Genomic DNA, 20,366 nt, shown 5'->3' on the forward strand with positions numbered 1-20,366 from the left:
CTGTGCAATGACGTCGCTCTCCTCCCGGCCCGCCCTGTCTCTGCTGTGGCAACTACCTGAGAGGAGCGGCCGTGCAGTCTGCAGAAGCAGGACTGCAATTAAAATGACTGCCAGGCTGGCGAATATACAGAATAAAACAGCCTGAGGCAGGCAGGCTAGCAGCTTGTGGGGAGACTGGTCTGAATAGCGGCGGCTGTGTGCTGGTAAGTGTGCGCTCTTCTGGATTTTGGGGCTTTGGGTTTGGGCACATGTCATAGATGCATGAATGCAGGCCTGGTGAAAGGGGGGTGGTCAAAGGGGACACCCTTACCGTGCCCCGAGGGTCAGAGTACTTTTAGTACTTTTACAACTAACTGCCTGTCTGTCACCAATTTAGTTAACTAAAGCCTAATACACACTAGGCGATCCCCGCCGACATTGGCGGCGGCGGGGACCCGGCCAGGTGCCGGCATTGGCAAGTGCATACACACTTGCCGATGCCGGTGAGGAAGGGAGCGATGTCAGGGGAAACAACGGCAGCATGGCTGTCGTTAACGAGGACCTTCCTTGTCTGTACAAGTTCAGATGAGGGAGGGGGGGCGTTAACGATGTGCGCATCGATAGCGACATTGAGTGTACACACTAGGCGATATTGTGAAAGATCTTGCTCAAATCAGCCCTTCTGAGCGAGATCTCTCACTTTCTCGTCTAGTGTGTATGGGGCTAGTGTCTGGCCGCAGAGTCCTTCCTTCCCCCCTCACTTGGTCCCGTCCCAGTGGTGCATGCAGCCGTCACGACATCATGACTATGACGCTGCATCGCCTTCCATGTCTCTTGCCATTGAGGAGCATGCCTGAACCAGCCAAGCCTCCTGCCAGTGTTGGGCACAGGTGTGTGACAGTGCATTTACAGACTGAGGGGGTGGGGGGCCCCAGAGATATCAGTGTATGGGGCCCCAAGATTTCTGTTGCCGGCCCTGCACATAGTCACTGCCTTGTCTAGTGTTAGGTCTTGCTCTCTCAGCAGTCTCTCTCTGAGTCCATTATCAGGTATTCCACAGACAATACGATCTCTAATCAGTGAATCCTTTAAATCCCCAAACTCACATGTTTTACTGAGTGATTGCAGCTCTGTAACATACTGATCAAATCCATCTACAGACTTCTGATCACATGTGAAAAACTTATATCTTTCATATGTCACATTTTTCCTTGGCACAAAGTAATCTTCAACATTTTGCATTATAGAAGATAGCACCATATTCTGCCCCTCAGCAGACTGAAAACTATTATAAATGTCCAGCACATCCTCTCCTATCACATGGAGGAAAATGGATGCCTCAGTTTTGTCAGCCTCTGTATCAGCTCCACATGCAGCAAGATATATATTAAACCTTTGCTTAAATCTTTTCCAGTTTTCAGACAAGTTACCAGACATCAGCATGCCGGTTGGAGGAGCTAGTTTATCCATGGTTACTCACTGTTTGAAGAGAGGAGCACACGGCAGGCTTTGCAGACACTGAGTATCACAGCCTTACAGACTTCTGCAAGATTCTTTCACACTCTGAGAGTACTAGCAGTCCAAGTTACACTTCTTCTGACACCATGTTTTGTTCATAGGTTTGTAAATCCAGTCATAAGGACACAGAGACATGTAAGTTCACTGCTGTGCTGTTTATTCCATCACCAACTCCAGACACACTGCACCACCCACTTCCCAGCATCCCCCTGGTCCGAGGGACCATCACTGAAGATTCAGGCTTACACAGATTATTAAGGGAGTGTCTACAAATATTAAGCATTCTAATACACTAACATCACAGCTGTGTCTATCTTCTGATCCCTACAATGCAAGAGGGGTGGGGGAGGCGGGTGTCTAAAGAAAGTCCCCCAAAGCAATAGTACCTGTCCAACTGCCCAATCGGGTGTCACTTTTTATTCACACTCACCATTGATAGCAGTTGGAATGTCACTTCTACTGTAGGCTGTCAGTATCCTGATCAGCATCTTGGTAGGTGAGTGCTCCCATTTATATGATTCTCTACTTTTTTGGCCTGTGTCCTTAATGTAGCAATTCATCATCCACATAGGTGAACTTACCTGCTGGATTCTTGTTGCTGTTATTCACTTGCCTCTGCCTGCTGATTCTTGAATCAGGCAAAAACCTCTATCACTGATCACAATTCTGCCTGCTGATCCCATAGTTGATCGATGATGATTAGCAGCCATAGACAAATGGACAAGATCTATGGCCACATGAGTGAACCTTGTAAGCAGTGCTTAAAGTGGTCTTAGGGAGGTGGTGGAACTCACATCCACCCCACCGCCCGTGCGCCTGCGGTGCGCACCACACAAAGGGGCATGGTCTCAAACAGGGGTGTGGTCACCCAGTAGTATCCCCAATTCAAATTACGCCACAAAGTAGCACAATCCTATTCACATTACACCACATAGTAGTGTCCCTTATTCATGTTATGACACACATTAGTGCCCCTTATACAGAAAGCCCACAGTAGTAGCACCCCAAATACACATAATGCCCACAGTAGTAGCACCCCAAATACACATAATGCCCACAGTAGTAGCACCCCAAATACACATAATGCCCACAGTAGTAGCACCCCTAATACACATAATGCCCACAGTAGTAGCACCCCTAATACACATAATGCTCATAGTAGTAGTGCTCCTTATGCAATGCCCACTGTAATGGTAGTGCCCACAGTGGTAGTATCCCTTTTGTAGAGCCCATAGTATTGGTGCCCCTTATGCAGTGCCCCCAGTAGTAGTGTCCCTTATGTCCCCAGAAGTGATGCCCCAAATAAAGTGGACCTTATGCAATGCCCTCATTAGTAGTGCCCCCATGTAGTAATACCCCCATGTAGCATTGCCCTAAGTAGATATGCCCCATTTAGTTATGCTCCCAGTAGATATGCCCCCTTTAGTTTTGCCTTCTAGATATGCCCCCTTAGTTATGCCCCTTGTAGATATTCCCCCAGCAGATATGCACCCTTTAGTTTTGCCCCCTGTAGATATGCCCCCTTAAGTTTTGCCCCTGTAGATATGCCCCTTGTAGATATGCCCCCTTTAGTTATGTCCCCAGTAGTTTAGCCCCTTGTAGATATGCCCCCCTTAGTTTGCCCCCAGCAGATATGCCACATTTAGCTTTGCCCCCTGTACAGTATGCCCCTTTAGTTTTGGCCACTGTAGATATGCCCCCAGTAGATATGCCGTCTTTAGTTTTGCTGCTGTAAATATGCCCCCAGTAATGTCCCCTTTAGATATGCCCCCTTTAGTTTTGCCCCTTGTAGATATGCCCCATTTCGTTTTTCCCCCTGTAGATATGCCCTCAGTAGTTATGGCCCCTTTAGTTTTGCCCCCTGTAGATATGCCCGCTTTAGTTTTGCCCCCTGTAGATTTGCCCCCAGTAGTTATGGCCCCTTTAGTTATCCCCTTGTAGGTATGCCCCCTTTAGTTATGCCCCTTGTAGGTATGCCCCCTTTAGTTATGCCCCTGTAGCTACAGTATGTCCCCTTTAGTAGTGCCCCTCGTAGTTATGCCCCCTTTAGTTATGCCCCTTGTAGGTATACCCCTTTAGTAGTGCCCATTGTAGGTATGCCCCCTTTAGTAGTGCCCTTTGTAGGTATGCCTCCCTTAAGTTATGACCCTTCTAGGTATGGCCCCTTTAGTAGTGCCCCTTGTAGGTATGCCCCCTTTAGTTATGCCCCTTGTAGGTATGCCCCCTTTAGTAGTGCCCCTTGTAGGTATGCCCCCTTTAGTTATCCCCCTTGTAGCTATGCCCCCTTTAGTAGTGCCGCTTACACACAAAAAATACACACAATATACTCACCTAAAGCCCCGCTCCTGCATCCAACTGCTGACGTCCTTCCTTACCGCCCGCTCCTCCTCGGAACTATGGGAGAGACGTCATGATGTCTCTCCCATAGAGCACACCGCACACTGCAAAAGCCGGAAGCCGGAGCTCAGGAGTGAGCTCCGGCTGCCGTTGTGAAGAAGCCGGGCGCCCGCTGGAAATAAAGTCTCAGCGGGCGCCCAGCAATTTCCTGTTAGGGTCTCCTGCTCTGTGCTGCCACGTCGTCATGGCAACCAGGAGACAAGTGCTAGCGGAGTAACCTGAGCGTAGCTGATACTCCGGTTCGGGTCTTTTGCTGTGCAGTGGTTACAGGCTCTGTGCACGGCAGGGGATCCGGTGCTGGTTTTTGCGCTCACAGTCTGTGAGGTCTGAGTGGGACGTGGACAGCACCTGCTATATAAACCCTCTTCTCAGGTTAGGCAGATGCTGCTGAATCTTTGTTGGTTAGTCAGTTCCTGAAAGCTAGCTAGTACTGTGTAAACTTTGTATTTGTTTGTTGCTTACTGCAAATAGGCCTTGGGATTTGGTATTACACTCTGCCAATCCAGACCTAGCAGTAAGACTGGAGTCAGTCGTTTAACCTGCTGGGGTTCTTTTGCTACTCTGTGAACCTAGCAAGTTTGCGGCTGTATTCTCAGACTTGCCTGCCAAAATCCTTTCTCACTGTGCAAGGTGTTCAGGTGTCAGTTTAGTGGCAGTAAGCTGAACCAGTGCACTGCAAGTGAGGACTAGGATTGTGGAGACTCTCCTTGTGTCTATTATTCCATCTCTGACCAAGGAGTTTACTGCCACACCCGTTGGTAACCCTTTAGGGTTTTGCTGTTGCCCTTAGCAACAGCATTTCGGGTTCTCTACGTATTAAATCACTACATCTCACTTCTTTCCATCTGAGCATTCCTAATACTAGGGAGACACCAAGTTTCTTAGCCTTTGGGCTTCTCTGTTCACTTTGGGGAATATGACATTACATACACAGAAGGTGATAGGGTAACAAAATAAACGCAGTCTGTCTGTGAGTTCATTTGTTTTGCATCCCTCTCCGTTCAGACACCAGTACATTCCTGCTGGCACTGGTGTGCATAACATATTCAGCAGCCTAATACTCCTGTTGAAATTTTGTGGGAATATGGAGCATACCCCTCAAAATACTTTGCAACAGGTGGTCGATCAGGTGCAGGTCCTGACTCGACAATTTAATGATTTGTCCATTAAAATGCACACCTCACAGGCCGCTGGCGGAGCTCCCGCAGCAGCAGTACCTTCAGGGGTTAAGGAGCCGAAAGTAAATCTCCCGGATCGTTTTTCTGGAGATCGCTCGCAGTTCTTTTGTTTCAAGGAGAGCTGCAAGCTATATTTCCAGCTTAGGCCTCAGTCTTCTGGGTCGGAGATTCAGCGGGTGGGCATAGTGATTTCCTTGCTACAAGGAGACCCACAGGTCTGGGCATATGGGTTGCAGCCTGACTGTCCGTCGCTTAAAAGTGTTGATGTTTTTTTTACGGCACTGGGCATGTTGTATGATGACCCTGACAAGACGGCCTCAGCCGAGGCTCAGATTTCGATCCTTAAGCAAGGGCGAAGGCCAGTTGAGGTTTATTGTACGGAGTTTCGGAGGTTGGCCCATGATACCCAGTGGAATGACCCAGCCCTGAGACACCAGTACCGAAGAGGTCTTTCTAACCAGTTAAAAGACCAACTGGTACAATATCCCTTGCCTGATAGCTTGGATCAGCTCATGCAGTTATCCATTCGGGTGGATAGACGGCTGAGAGAGCGCAGGCTTGAAAGGGAGACCGAGGTTTCCTTCTTTCCCAAGGGAACCTCAGACTCTGAGGAATTTTCCGAAGAGCCTATGCAGATTGGGGCTACCCGCCTCTCCTCGCGTGAGAAGACGCGGAGGAGACAGCAGGGGTTATGTTTGTACTGTGGGAATAAAGGTCATGTGGTAGTATCATGCCCAGAAAAGCCGGAAAACTTCAGGGCCTGAGGGTGATGGGAAATATCCTGTCAGGCCAGAAGTCAGAATTTCCCAAGAAGACTTTTATCATTCCGGTGACCTTGAAGATCCTCGGTCAAACTGTCAAGACTGAGGCCTTTGTGGACAGTGGGGCCGACGGGGTTTTTATGGACCGCCAATTCGCCCTGAAACACTCTGTTCCCTTAGTACCCTTGGCATCGGAAATTGAGATTTGTGGGTTAAACGGGGAACCATTATCCCAGGGTAAAATTACCTCTTGCACTAGCCAGATTTCTTTGTTTATTGGAGCCACACAATCCTCAATTTGACTGGGTCTCTGGGGAGATTCTTAGTTGGCGTACTGATTGTTTCAGGAGTTGCTTGAGCCTTCCAGTCAGGCTTTCGCAGCTAAGTTTGCCAGGATTGCCAGGATGTTATGCAGATTTTGCGGACGTGTTCTCCAAAAGAGATGCAGAGGTACTACCTCCCCATCGCCCCTATGACTGTGCCATTGATTTGTTGCCGAATGCTAAGCTTCCCAAGAGCAGGTTGTACTCCCTGTCACGTCCTGAGACTCAGGCTATGGCAGAGTACATTCAGGAGAACTTGGCTAAGGGATTTATCAGACCTTCACAGTCTCCAGTTGGGTCGGGGTTCTTCTTCGTGGGTAAAAAGGACGGTTCGTTGTGACCCTGCATCGACTTCAGGGAATTGAACCGTATCACGATTAAAAACTCATACCCACTGCCTCTCATTTCGGTCTTGTTTGACCAGCTTCGTACTGCCATCATTTTTTCTAAGATTGACCTACGCGGTGCGTACAATCTAATCCGAATAAGAGAGGGGGATGAATGGAAGACTGCCTTTAATACCCACTCAGGGCATTATGAATATTTGGTGATGCCTTTTGGGCTCTGTAATGCACCGGCAGTCTTCCAGGACTTCATGAACGATGTGCTCAGGGAATATTTGGATAGATTCTTAGTTGTATACTTAGATGACATCCTAATCTTCTCTCATTCCCTGGAGGAACATCGGAAGCATGTACGCTCAGTCCTCCAGAAACTCAGAGACCACCGGCTTGGGGCGAAGCTGGAGAAGTGCGAATTTGAATTTCAGCAAATCGCATTTCTAGGATATATTATCTCCCCAGAAGGTTTCCAAATGGAGGGTTCCAAGGTACAGGCAGTCCTGGATTGGGTGCAGCCCACTAGTTTGAAGGCGCTTCAGCGTTTTCTGGGCTTTGCAAATTTTTATAGACGATTTATCGCTGGATTTTCGTCTATAGTGGCGCCCTTGGTGGCACTCACTAAGAAAGGGGCGGATGTTGCTCACTGGTCTTGTGAGGCCAAAGCGGCTTTTGCCCGTCTCAAAAGGGCATTTGTCTCGGCCAAGGTGCTGCGACACCCAGATCCAGAGCGTCCTTTTGTGGTGGAGGTGGATGCCTCTGAGATGGGTATTGGGGCAGTGCTCTCTCAGATGGGGGTGTCTGATAATCGCCTTCATCCCTGTGCTTACTTTTCCCGTAAATTTTCGCCTGCCGAGATGAATTATGACGTGGGTAACCGGGAATTGTTGGCTATTAAGGATGCACTCGAGGAGTGGAGACACTGGCTTGAGGGGGCTAAGTTTGTGGTCTCAATTCTCACCGACCATAAGAATTTGGCATATTTAGAGTCAGCGAAGCGCCTCAATGCCAGGCAGGCACGATGGGCTTTGTTTTTTGCTCGCTTTCATTTTTTGATAACATATCGCCCTGGGTTAAAAAACATCAAGGCTGATGCGCTCTCGCTGAGTTTTGCTCCAATCCAGGAGACCACCGAGGAGCCATTGCCCATTGTGTCCCCATCATGTATTAAAGTGGGCATTACCCAGGACCTCTTGTCATTAGTCCTTAGAGCACAGGAGCAGGCTCCTCCAGACCTTCCGGTAGGTCTTTTGTTTGTGCCTCCTAGGTTAAGACAGCGAGTGTTCCTGGAATTCCATGCCAAGAAGTCGGCAGGTCACCCGGGTATTGCCAGAACTCGGGAGTTGCTATCTAGGGCGGTGTGGTGGCCCTCGGTGGCTAGGGATGTGGATCAGTGGGTTCGGGCATGTGACATCTGTGCCTGAAATAAGACTCCTAGAGGGGTTCCTGTTGGCCCATTACATCCACTCTCTATTCCATCTAAGCCATGGACCCACATTTCAATGGATTTTGTGGTGGACTTGCCCAAATCCTCGGGGATGACAGCCATCTGGGTTGTCGTTGACAGGTTTTCGAAGATGGCGCACTTCGTTCCATTGGTTGGGCTGCCATCGGCCAGACGCCTGTCTGAATTATTTATGCTGCATGTTGTGCGCCTCCACGGGTTGCCACTTGATGTGGTCTCTGACCGCGGATCCCAGTTTGTGGCCAAATTCTGGAGGGCATTTTGTTCCGATCTCCAGATTTCTGTCAGCTTGTCGTCAGGCTACCATCCACAGTCTAATGGGCAGACTGAAAGGGTGAACCAGTCCTTGGAGCAGTTCCTCAGGTGTTATGTCTCCAAGTGTCAGACTGACTGGGTTGCTCATCTGTCCATGGCGGAGTTTGCCTATAACAACGCGGCTCACTCTGCTACAGGGATCTCTCCCTTCCTTTGTGTGTATGGGCATCATCCTAAGGCCAATTCTTTTGACCCCCTGGACTCCACGCCTGGTGGTTCCTCTGTGGTTTCGGTCCTTAGAGGTATTTGGAGGAAAGTGAAGAAAGCCCTTGTGTCTGTGTCATTAGTGACTAAAAGGGTTTTTGATAAGCGGAAAAGACCCTGCAGCTTCAAATTAGGAGACTTCGTCTGGTTGTCTACCAAGAATTTGAAGTTGAGACAGCCATCTCATAAGTTAGGCCCCCGGTTCATCGGTCCTTATAAGATCACTAGGGTTATCAATCCGGTTAGCTTCTCAGGTTAGGCAGATGCTGCTGAATCTTTGTTGGTTAGTCAGTTCCTGAAAGCTAGCTAGTACTGTGTAAACTTTGTATTTGTTTGTTGCTTACTGCAAATAGGCCTTGGGATTTGGTATTACACTCTGCCAATCCAGACCTAGCAGTAAGACTGGAGTCAGTCGTTTAACCTGCTGGGGTTATTTTGCTACTCTGTGAACCTAGCAAGTTTGCGGCTGTATTCTCAGACTTGCCTGCCAAAATCCTTTCTCACTGTGCAAGGTGTTCAGGTGTCAGTTTAGTGGCAGTAAGCTGAACCAGTGCACTGCAAGTGAGGACTAGGATTGTGGAGACTCTCCTTGTGTCTATTATTCCATCTCTGACCAAGGAGTTTACTGCCACACCCGTTGGTAACCCTTTAGGGTTTTGCTGTTGCCCTTAGCAACAGCATTTCGGGTTCTCTACGTATTAAATCACTACATCTCGCTTCTTTCCATCTGAGCATTCCTAATACTAGGGAGACACCCAGTTTCTAAGCCTTTGGGATTCTCTGTTCACTTTGTGTTTATTTTGTTACCCTATCACCTTCTGTGTATGTAATGTCATATTCCCCAGTCTGTCTGTGAGTTCATTTGTTTTGCATCCCTCACCGTTCAGACACCAGTACATTCCTGCTGGCACTGGTGTGCATAACATTTCCTGCACCACCGGCTGACAGCGTTGGTTAGGTGATCCAGAGGAGCCCCATTCCGGCTCACTTTAACCTCTGCTTGTAAGCCCACTAAGTTTTTTCAGAAAGAGGCTGGTCAAGCTGAAGACCACAGATAGCCTGAGGCAGCCACACTGGACTTCTATCCTGGAAAAAGGCTCTGAAAAGAAAAATGCTATATTGAGTGGCTTTCATCTTGAAAAATTAAATCAAACTTGTATACTGCATTTCTATAACTAAAATCATTACAGAAGTGTAGGCTTCCATCTGGTTTTGGAATTAGAATTATGGCGCTGGACTATTCACTGTTAGACTCTTCGATAACACCAATATTTTTAATCTCTAAAGAGATAGCCTCTCGCTGCACTTCAGGAATTCAATATGGCTTTATGTTGACATTGACCCCTGGTTCTGTGACTATCATGCTTTATTATGCCCGTTCGGCCTGGCAGTGCTGAGAACACATCCCTGTTCCTAATGAGGAATTCTTTAGTCTCGTTCATTTGAGTAGCTGACAGTGTCTCTGACACCTTTACTGGTGGGTCACTGAAAGTTACTGAAAGCTCTCATTTGAAGAGTGAACCCCCAGCAGTGGCTCTTGCTGGGAGATATAGCCCCACAAGCACCCTTCCTCGGTAGCCCCCACTGACCAAGCTGAGCAAGGAATTCCTTATTTCCACAAGTTTTGCTCAAAGGTAATGTAGGTGTCCTGTGGGACCTCTGTTCATATGTATTAGGGGCGAGGGGGGTTTTATGGCAGGAAGACACTCTCATAGCCTGTTTGTCTGTGTCTCTGCCCAAACCAAGGGCTCCCCCCACTGTGAAAGCAAGGTCACACCTCCTCAAGGCGTATACAATGCTGACATAGTTTTGAAACTAGCAAAACAGACATTCATGAAATATACATTTTGGGAGCCCTCTTATAGTTCCCATTCTGGTTATTATTCCTAACACCTTATCACAGTTTACCTAGGACACACAGTCATGGTAGGTGACTTTGAGGAATCGTCATAACCCATGGCAATGCCACACCAGGTTTTACAGGAGTGTGCTGCCATGGATCTAGGGGCCTCTGCGGTATAGCCAGTAGTTCCTCTGCCACCAGATACCTTTCCACCATCTCTACTAGCTGGTCAGCTGTCTAAGTATACCTATGGCTCACCCACTTGTGCAAAGCCACGGGCAGGGACTTTAAATAATAGTCCATGACAACTCTTTCCACCATCTGGGGTCCAGATAATGTCTGTGGATGTAACCATTTTTTCGTAAAGTGGATGAGGTTGTGTATTTGTGAGCAGGGAGGTTTGTCAATGTAGTACACCCAGCAATGCACAAATTTTGCTCAGACCAACAATGTAAGTCTCAGGTAAGTCGTAATTTCTGTTTTTAGTTTTTAATAGTCCAAAACATCTGCAATGCTTAAATCAAAATAAGCTTTTTGAGGCTCACCTGGGATAAAAGGTGCCAGCAGGCTGACCCACTGTCCGTTAAGCCAACTCTCCTGCTCAGCCACACTCTCAAACGTGGTCAGATATACCTCCACATCATCAGTCGCTGTCATTTTTTGAAGGAAATAACTAGTCCGTATGGAGCTGGAGCTGGATGGGACATTTGGAGAAGCATTTCCAGGCCATGCTACAAAATTCTGTACCATCTCTTTAAGAATCTCACGGTCCTGGTGCTGTTGCTTCCATATCTCCTCAACCTCCAATTGATGTAGCCTGGTGGCTTTTTGCTCAAATCTGGTGGCATCCTGCTGCAATGTTGTGGCTTGTGTCAAGGCCTTAATTACATCCTCCATGTTGTCAGGTTTTTTTCAGCAATTTTGTAGCCACTTTCACCCAGTATCAGTACTAGTTTCCAAAAAGGGTGGGTCTGGCCCTTTAACTGTACAGGTTTCCACAATCGTGCAGACAAAGCACCACTTGGACTTGCTTCTGTGTGTGAGGCACCACAGCTCTCAGCATGTCACACTCTGAGAAAGCCTCTGCAGAGTATCGCACCTGCAGGTTTACTCTGCACCATATCTTTAGCTTCAGTCCAGGCTGACATAAACCTGTATTCTGCAGGGCTCTTAAAGCTGCTGCTCCCTTCATTTTTGCACAAACCATGCAAGCTAATTCTCCACCATGTTGTAATGGTGTCAGGGAAACAGGTGCCATCTCCTGGGGTACACGGCAGTGCGCAGCAGCTGAGAGATCACACAAGTCCATTCATTTGGTGCCTGCCTTCCACCACTATTCCAGTAATCTTGTTACAATAGCAATTCAGTCTACAAATTAGAGTTAATATTGTCTTTTACAGGAGGACTACAGGTCCCAGCAAGCCTCCCCACATGCCAGTATTTGGAGATCCACAAGTACCAGCATGTGAGGCATTAAGGGCCCACTGGTACCTATAGCCCTTTTTAAATGAAATACAAAATACACACACACGGTAGACAGTGCACACTCACACATACTCACCTTGTCCGAGGTGCCACTTGTCCAGTAATATACGCTACATCGGGGGGATACATACTTACCTATCCTTGCACGGTCGGTCCTCTTCTCCATTCCGCAATCCAGGACTTAAAAAAAAAAAAAAAAACATTCCGGACCTTTATACACATAATGCTCCTCTCCATAAATGACGGGAACCAAGTGGATTCCACATTTGCAGCGCCACTGGCTACTCAGCAGCAGTTACCGTTGATTGGCTGTGAGTGCCAGGCTACTCTAAGCCAAACAGCTGCCTGTTCCCATGATAGCAGCCGCTAGCGGCACGGCAAGTGACAGCACTCTGGAGCCTGACATTTGCTTTCCAGGTGTGGCAGCGTCTGTCTCCGGGACTGCAGCAGGCCCATAGGTGGGTGGTCTCCAGCACCCGCTGTGGTGCTGTTTCTGACTGTACTCCTTCCCGGCTGCTACCTCTGGCCGTTACTTCTCCTCGGGTGGTCTTCTGTATGCCGGCGGTCGGGCTCCCGGCGCTCAGTATACCGGCGCCGGGAGCCCGACAGCCGGCATACCGACACTTATTTTCCCTCGTGGGGGTCCACGACCCCCATAGAGGGAGAATAAAATAGTGTGGCGCGCGTAGCCGTGCCCGTAGCGTGGCGAGCGCAGCGAGCCCGCAAGGGGCTCATTTGCGCTCGCCACACTGTCGGTAAGCCGGCGGTCGGGCTCCCGGCGCCGGTATGCTGGTCGCCGGGAGCCCGACCGCTGGCTAGCCGTAGTGAACCCCTTCTCCTCTCTAGTGATAAGGGGCCGTGTGACATCATGGAGCCAAATTTGAACTTCCACCTATAAAAGGAAGTCCCTGGGCTTTCTCCTGTGCCAGGGTATAAGCTCTAATACCTTCCTCCAATGTTCTCCATTCCTGGTTCCTGCCATTCTAGTGTCTGCTCCTAACCTTGTACCTGTCCCTACCCGATTAGTTTTGACCCTGTCTGTCAGATGTCTCCATGTTTGACATCTGACAGCAAATTACTATACCACCTCCAGTGCATACCAACCCTGTACTTGGGAACCCAGTCAGATGGCCGTGACCTGTGTGTCGGGTGCAGTGAATCCCAAACCTCCTTGTGGGGGTCCCTGGTAAACACCACCACCTGTAGTGGGGTTCTCAGTGTCACAAGAGATATCTGCCAGTTCCATATTGTTCCTTCAGAGATGTATCCAGCAAAACAGCAGCTGAAACACTACCTGCGCATTGGGAATGGGACTATCCCATCAATCTGCTACTCGGAGAAATGCGTCTCTGATTAAAAGTCTTTCCTCTGTCCATACCTGAGACCCAGGCAAATTCTGAATACATTAAGGAGAACCTGAAATTGGGATTCACCAGGGAGTTCAGGTCTCCAGCTTGTGCTGTGCTCTTTTATGTTAAAAAGGAGGATGGGGTTCTAGACCCTGTAGAGATTACCTGGGTCTGAATGCTATCACCATTACGGACTGACACCCTTTACCCTTGATCTTGGAACTATTTGACAGGATAAAAGGGGCAAAGGTTTTCACCACATCAGACCTTAGCGGAGCCTACAGTTTAATCAGAATCAGAGCCAGCAAAGAGTGGAAGACGGCCTTCAATGTGCGCGACGGGCATTACAGGTACCTGGTTATGCCATTTGGCTTGAGTAATTCACCAGCCGTCTTCCAGAAGTATTTGAATAACATCTTTAGAGATCTTCTGTACAAATATGTTGTGGTTTATCTGGATGATATCCTTATATTTTCCAAAGATATTGCAAGCCATCGTGAACATGTGTGCAAAGTCTTGTCCTGACTCAGAAAACCAATTGTATTGTAAGTTGAAAAAATGCACATGTGAGCAGACGGTGTTGCGGCAGTACTCTCAAAGAGATATGCAACAGGGAAGTGATGTTCTGCCATTTTTTTCACGTAAATTGCCCGTTAAATTGGCTTTGCAAGAATGGCGTCATTTGCTAGGAGTCACATTTATAGTGACGGTCTATGCAGCCCATAAAAACTTACTGTACAGATGGCTGACTGTTTGAAACTAGATGGTTCTTGTTCTTTGACTGGTCATTACTTGGTCATTGCTCATAGGGAAGAACTGAATGCTCGAGAAAGTGCATTAGCCTTAATGTATTTGTCTCCTGGGGGTATGTTTATTAAAGGTCGATTTTGTTCATTTTTGTTCGATTTTAGATCGATTTTAAATCGATTTTAATCAATGTTGAGCTTCCAGGGTTAAAACACACATTTACTAACATTTAAATATTAATATAAAACAAATCATCTGCTAGTAAATGTGTGTTTTAACCCTGGGAGTTCAACATCGATTAAAATCAATTTAACATCTACTGTATCTAAAATCAGACAAAATTGACCTATAGTAAATATACCCCCAGGAGTCAAATACATTAAGGCTGATGCATTTTCTTGAGCATTCAGTTCTTCATAAGAAGAGGAAGCCTGTGAGAGTAAACCACTACCTAATCCCACCTACATAGAAACATAGAATTTGACGGCAAATAAGAACCATTTGGCCCATCTAGCGGGCGGGATGTACTAAATGACACCGCCGCCGATCACCACGATGGTAATCGCATATGTACTTACATACGCGCTTAGCATTGCGGAGGACAGCTCTTCCGATAAGAGCTGTCCTTCGCGATCTCCTGCGGCGCCCTGACTTCTGGGTTTTGGCACCGGGAATCAGTCCGTGCATGCGCAGATTGACGGGGACGGCTGCGGTGCATGCTGGGAGGGATCCGATCGGATCCATCACACCAGCGCTGCGGAGAGAAGCCCATAGGCTTCTATGGTGTTTCGCCAGCAAAAGATGGCGATCCCTTCCGCTGCGCTGTCCTGGTGGCCGGGGGATAGTATATTCCGAAAATGCAGTAAACAGGGGTTTACTACATCCCGACCAGTGTGCCTTAAACACATGTACACAATTATACACTAGGGTTAAATTTTGTTGGGAGCCATTTAACCTACCAATATATTTTTGGATTGGGGGAGGAAAACAGAATACCTGGAGGAAACCCACACAAGCACGGGGAGAATATACAAACTTCATACTTGTTTTGTCTCTGAAACCTCTAAAGTTAAGATTCCTCCAGGGAAGTCAAACTTGCTTTACTGGGCCCATGCATCCAGCTTCAATCTCATGCAGAGTTATAAAAAGACTATGGAATTAGTTCATAGAGGTTTTTGGTGGCCATCAGTGTGCTACAACATTAGAGACTTTGTGGCTGCCTGTCCTACATGTGCCAAGCACAAAATTGCACCCTGAGCCCCAATGTATCCGTTACAGTGCTACCAGCTCCTGACTGTCCGTGGACACATTTTTCCATAGAATTTATTATGGATCTGCCTTTCAGTTAAGGTTTTAATACCATCTGGGTGCTGACAACAGGTTTTCCAAAGCAACTCGTTTTATTTATGCCCTCAGCTCCTAAGTTGGGTTTCCCAAAGAAATTGTTTCAGATCGTGCGGTACAGTTCACTTCAAGATTCTGGGTAGCTCTATGCAAGTATTTTAACATCAACCTGAGCTTCTCTTCTGCTTATCACACACAGTGCAATGGTCAAACAGAGTGAATGAACCAAGACCTTGAAAACTGAATCAGAATTTATGTATTGGCTAACCAGGGCAACTGGATCTCATTATACCCATGGGCTGAGTTCACTCATAACAACCTTCTTCAAGAAGCCTCAAGACATTCACCTTTCTTTATCCTGAATGGGTTTCATCCAATTTTAGCTGAGTTGCCCTCTTGACAGTCAGTTATCTTTAACAGCAGTCCGGGACACTGTGAAACGCATTATTAATATCTGATGGGAGGCGAAAAAGGAATCTGTGCAAAGTTTCCTCATGGTACAAATTCTTGTCAGATAAGAAAAGAAGAAAGGTTGACTTGCTGAGGCCTGTACTAGGTCTCAGCCAGTTACTTAGTATAAATTAACATCCATTTAACCATCCGTGAATTGTGGTACATTCACATTCTGATTACCTGGCCAAATCATTTAAATATGGAGCACATCAGAGGAAATAGTCTGCAGAACACAGCAGATATAAAATTCTAATTACCTATTGAGAGAGGAGTCAATTGACAATAGATATCAGCTGATATAATTCAGATATAACTAATACCAGCAATGTAATGCACAACTTATGCTTAAAATCTAATTTACACTTTGAACATAAGCACTTACAGTTGTTGGTTAATAACCTGGCTGTAGGCCTCAGTACACATTCTGATATGCCTGGCAATGCCTGTAAACCAGGGGTCAGGGAACTTTTTTACCTTTTACCCCAAAACATATTTAGATACGCTGATGATACCCCCTTGATTTGAAAGGATGGAAATCATATATTATTGTGCATATACACTGGTTATCACTGTTTATATGGCATTTCTGAGATACTGTGTATATATATATATATATATATATATATAAACAGTCCATAGCAGCCGGCACTCCGCAACAAATGTAGCAACTTCTCTCCGTGCCAGATGAAAGCAATGACATAACATCCAAGAATAACGGCACTGGAGACTGTCTGCAAATATAAATACTGTATTGAGGGGTAGACGTTTCGGAGTATATACTCCATCCTCAGTACCACATACAATCAACTAACAGGACAAATACAAACATTTAAATACCTGTGCATTGCCGCGCTGTCCTCGCCGCCGCACACCGGGTCCTCTCTTCCGGTCCTCACCTCACACTTCCCCTGTTTCCGCTGACGTCACCGTTGCCATGGTCACACACAGCGTGCGTGTCATCAGCCCCGCCGCCCGGAACTACAGGGGGTTGGATGTGCGTCCGGCTATAGGAAATCCTGTGTGTCGGGTAATCGAGGGCAACTGCAGCAAAAGAGACATAAACATACAAACAAATTATATAATACACATATAGAAAATAAACAAAAAAGATTTTAAAACAGAATCACAAGCAGCATCAGGAAACATACTGGCCGAAGGTGCCTGAATGGGGGGGAACTCATCACAACGCTCCGATGTATACACCCTAACTGGCTCACTACTAATCTCAAAAATAGCTAAATATAAATACATATATTATAACTACTGTAGTACAAAGGCTATAACGCATTCCAATTAATTTTGTCATTGAGCCCGCCTGGGGCAAAAGTATTGAGACGCATAATCCATCTGGACTCCCTTTCCAGAAGTGCCCCAGCCCTATCCCCTCCTCTAAGTGACAAAGGGATATGGTCTATTCCAAAATACCTAAGATCGTCAAGGGTATGCCTTGCCAACTTAAATTGGCGAGCCACTGGTTGGTCAATGGCCTTGCCCTCCAAGGTTAACTTAATGGCAGATCTGTGCGCCGCCATTCTCTCACTCAACTTACGTGTAGTCTGACCGACGTAAAAAAGACCGCACGGACAGACTACAACATAAACGACATATACTTGTAGCAGCTGTGAAATTAACTACCTTGACGTCAAAATTAGATTAAAGAATGGTAGGATTCAGACTGAGATCTACTCCAAACCCACAGACAGGAACACACTTCTTTTAGCCTCTAGTCACCATCCAGAGCCCTTAAAGAGGGGGCTACCAGCATCTCAAATGATGCGGGTGGCGCGTATTACTAGTGAGAGTGCAGAAGTACCTGGATTACTTGACAATATGATTGCTAAATTTGTGTGTCGAGGCTACGATAGGACCCTATTAGAAGAGCAGAAACAGCAGATTTTGCACATGCCCACAGCAGATTTATTGCAATCTGGATCCAAGAGTACTTCTGGAAAGGGAGTCCAGATGGATTATGCGTCTCAATACTTTTGCCCCAGGTGGGCTCAATGACAAAATTAATTGGAATGCGTAATAGCCTTTGCACTACAGTAGTTATAATATATGTATTTATTAGAGATGTGCACTTGAAATTTTTCGGGTTTTGTGTTTTGGTTTTGGGTTCGGTTCCGCGGCCGTGTTTTGGGTTCGACCGCGTTTTGGCAAAACCTCACCGAATTTTTTTTGTCGGATTCGGGTGTGTTTTGGATTCGGGTGTTTTTTTCAAAAAACACTAAAAAACAGCTTAAATCATAGAATTTGGGGGTCATTTTGATCCCAAAGTATTATTAACCTCAAAAACCATAATTTCCACTCATTTTCAGTCTATTCTGAACACCTCACACCTCACAATATTATTTTTAGTCCTAAAATTTGCACCGAGGTAGCTGTGTGAGTAAGCTAAGCGACCCTAGTGGCCGACACAAACACCTGGCCCATCTAGGAGTGGCACTGCAGTGTCACGCAGGATGGCCCTTCCAAAAAACACTCCCCAAACAGCACATGACGCAAAGAAAAAAAGAGGCGCAATGAGGTAGCTGTGTGAGTAAGATAAGCGACCCTAGTGGCCGACACAAACACCTGGCCCATCTAGGAGTGGCACTGCAGTGTCACGCAGGATGGCCCTTCCAAAAAACACTCCCCAAACAGCACATGACGCAAAGAAAAAAAGAGGCGCAATGAGGTAGCTGTGTGAGTAAGATAAGCGACCCTAGTGGCCGACACAAACACCTGGCCCATCTAGGAGTGGCACTGCAGTGTCACGCAGGATGGCCCTTCCAAAAAACACTCCCCAAACAGCACATGACGCAAAGAAAAAAAGAGGCGCAATGAGGTAGCTGTGTGAGTAAGATAAGCGACCCTAGTGGCCGACACAAACACCTGGCCCATCTAGGAGTGGCACTGCAGTGTCACGCAGGATGGCCCTTCCAAAAAACACTCCCCAAACAGCACATGACGCAAAGAAAAAAAGAGGCGCAATTAGGTAGCTGTGTGAGTAAGATAAGCGACCCTAGTTGCCGACACAAACACCTGGCCCATCTAGGAGTGGCACTGCAGTGTCACGCAGGATGGCCCTTCCAAAAAACACTCCCCAAACAGCACATGACGCAAAGAAAAAAAGAGGCGCAATGAGGTAGCTGTGTGAGTAAGATAAGCGACCCTAGTGGCCGACACAAACACCTGGCCCATCTATGAGAGGCACTGCAGTGTCACGCAGGATGGCCCTTCAAAAAAATACTCCCCAAACAGCACATGACGCAAAGAAAAATTAAAGAAAAAAGAGGTGCAAGATGGAATTGTCCTTGGGCCCTCCCACCCACCCTTATGTTGTATAAACAGGACATGCACACTTTAACCAACCCATTATTTCAGTGACAGGGTCTGCCACACGACTGTGACTGAAATGACGGGTTGGTTTGGACCCCCACCAAAAAAGAAGCAATTAATCTCTCCTTGCACAAACTGGCTCTACAGAGGCAAGATGTCCACCTCATCATCATCCTCCGATATATCACCGTGTACATCCCCCTCCTCACAGATTATCAATTCGTCCCCACTGGAATCCACCATCTCAGCTCCCTGTGTACTTTGTGGAGGCAATTGCTGCTGGTCAATGTCTCCACGGAGGAATTGATTATAATTCATTTTAATGAACATCATCTTCTCCACATTTTCTGGAAGTAACCTCGTACGCCGATTGCTGACAAGGTGAGCGGCGGCACTAAACACTCTTTCGGAGTACACACTTGTGGGAGGGCAACTTAGGTAGAATAAAGCCAGTTTGTGCAAGGGCCTCCAAATTGCCTCTTTTTCCTGCCAGTATAAGTACGGACTGTCTGACGTGCCTACTTGGATGCGGTCACTCATATAATCCTCCACCATTCTTTCAATGGGGAGAGAATCATATGCAGTGACAGTAGACGACATGTCCGTAATCGTTGTCAGGTCCTTCAGTCCGGACCAGATGTCAGCATCAGCAGTCGCTCCAGACTGCCCTGCATCACCGCCAGCGGGTGGGCTCGGAATTCTGAGCCTTTTCCTCGCACCCCCAGTTGCGGGAGAATGTGAAGGAGGAGATGTTGACAGGTCGCGTTCCGCTTGACTTGACAATTTTCTCACCAGCAGGTCTTTGAACCCCAGCAGACTTGTGTCTGCCGGAAAGAGAGATCCAAGGTAGGTTTTAAATCTAGGATCGAGCACGGTGGCCAAAATGTAGTGATCTGATTTCAACAGATTGACCACCCGTGAATCCTTGTTAAGCGAATTAAGGGCTCCATCCACAAGTCCCACATGCCTAGCGGAATCGCTCCGTGTTAGCTCCTCCTTCAATGTCTCCAGCTTCTTCTGCAAAAGCCTGATGAGGGGAATGACCTGACTCAGGCTGGCAGTGTCTGAACTGACTTCACGTGTGGCAAGTTCAAAGGGCAGCAGAACCTTGCACAACGTTGAAATCATTCTCCACTGCGCTTGAGACAGGTGCATTCCCCACCTCCTATATCGTGCTCAATTGTATAGGCTTGAATGGCCTTTTGCTGCTCCTCCAACCTCTGAAGCATATATAGGGTTGAATTCCACCTCGTTACCACTTCTTGCTTCAGATGATGGCAGGGCAGGTTCAGGCGTTTTTGGTGTTGCTCCAGTCTTCTGTACGTGGTGCCTGTACGCCGAAAGTG

Source organism: Pseudophryne corroboree, chromosome 1, assembly GCF_028390025.1.
Source record: "Pseudophryne corroboree isolate aPseCor3 chromosome 1, aPseCor3.hap2, whole genome shotgun sequence".
In the NCBI taxonomy this organism is placed as follows: Eukaryota; Metazoa; Chordata; class Amphibia; order Anura; family Myobatrachidae; genus Pseudophryne; species Pseudophryne corroboree.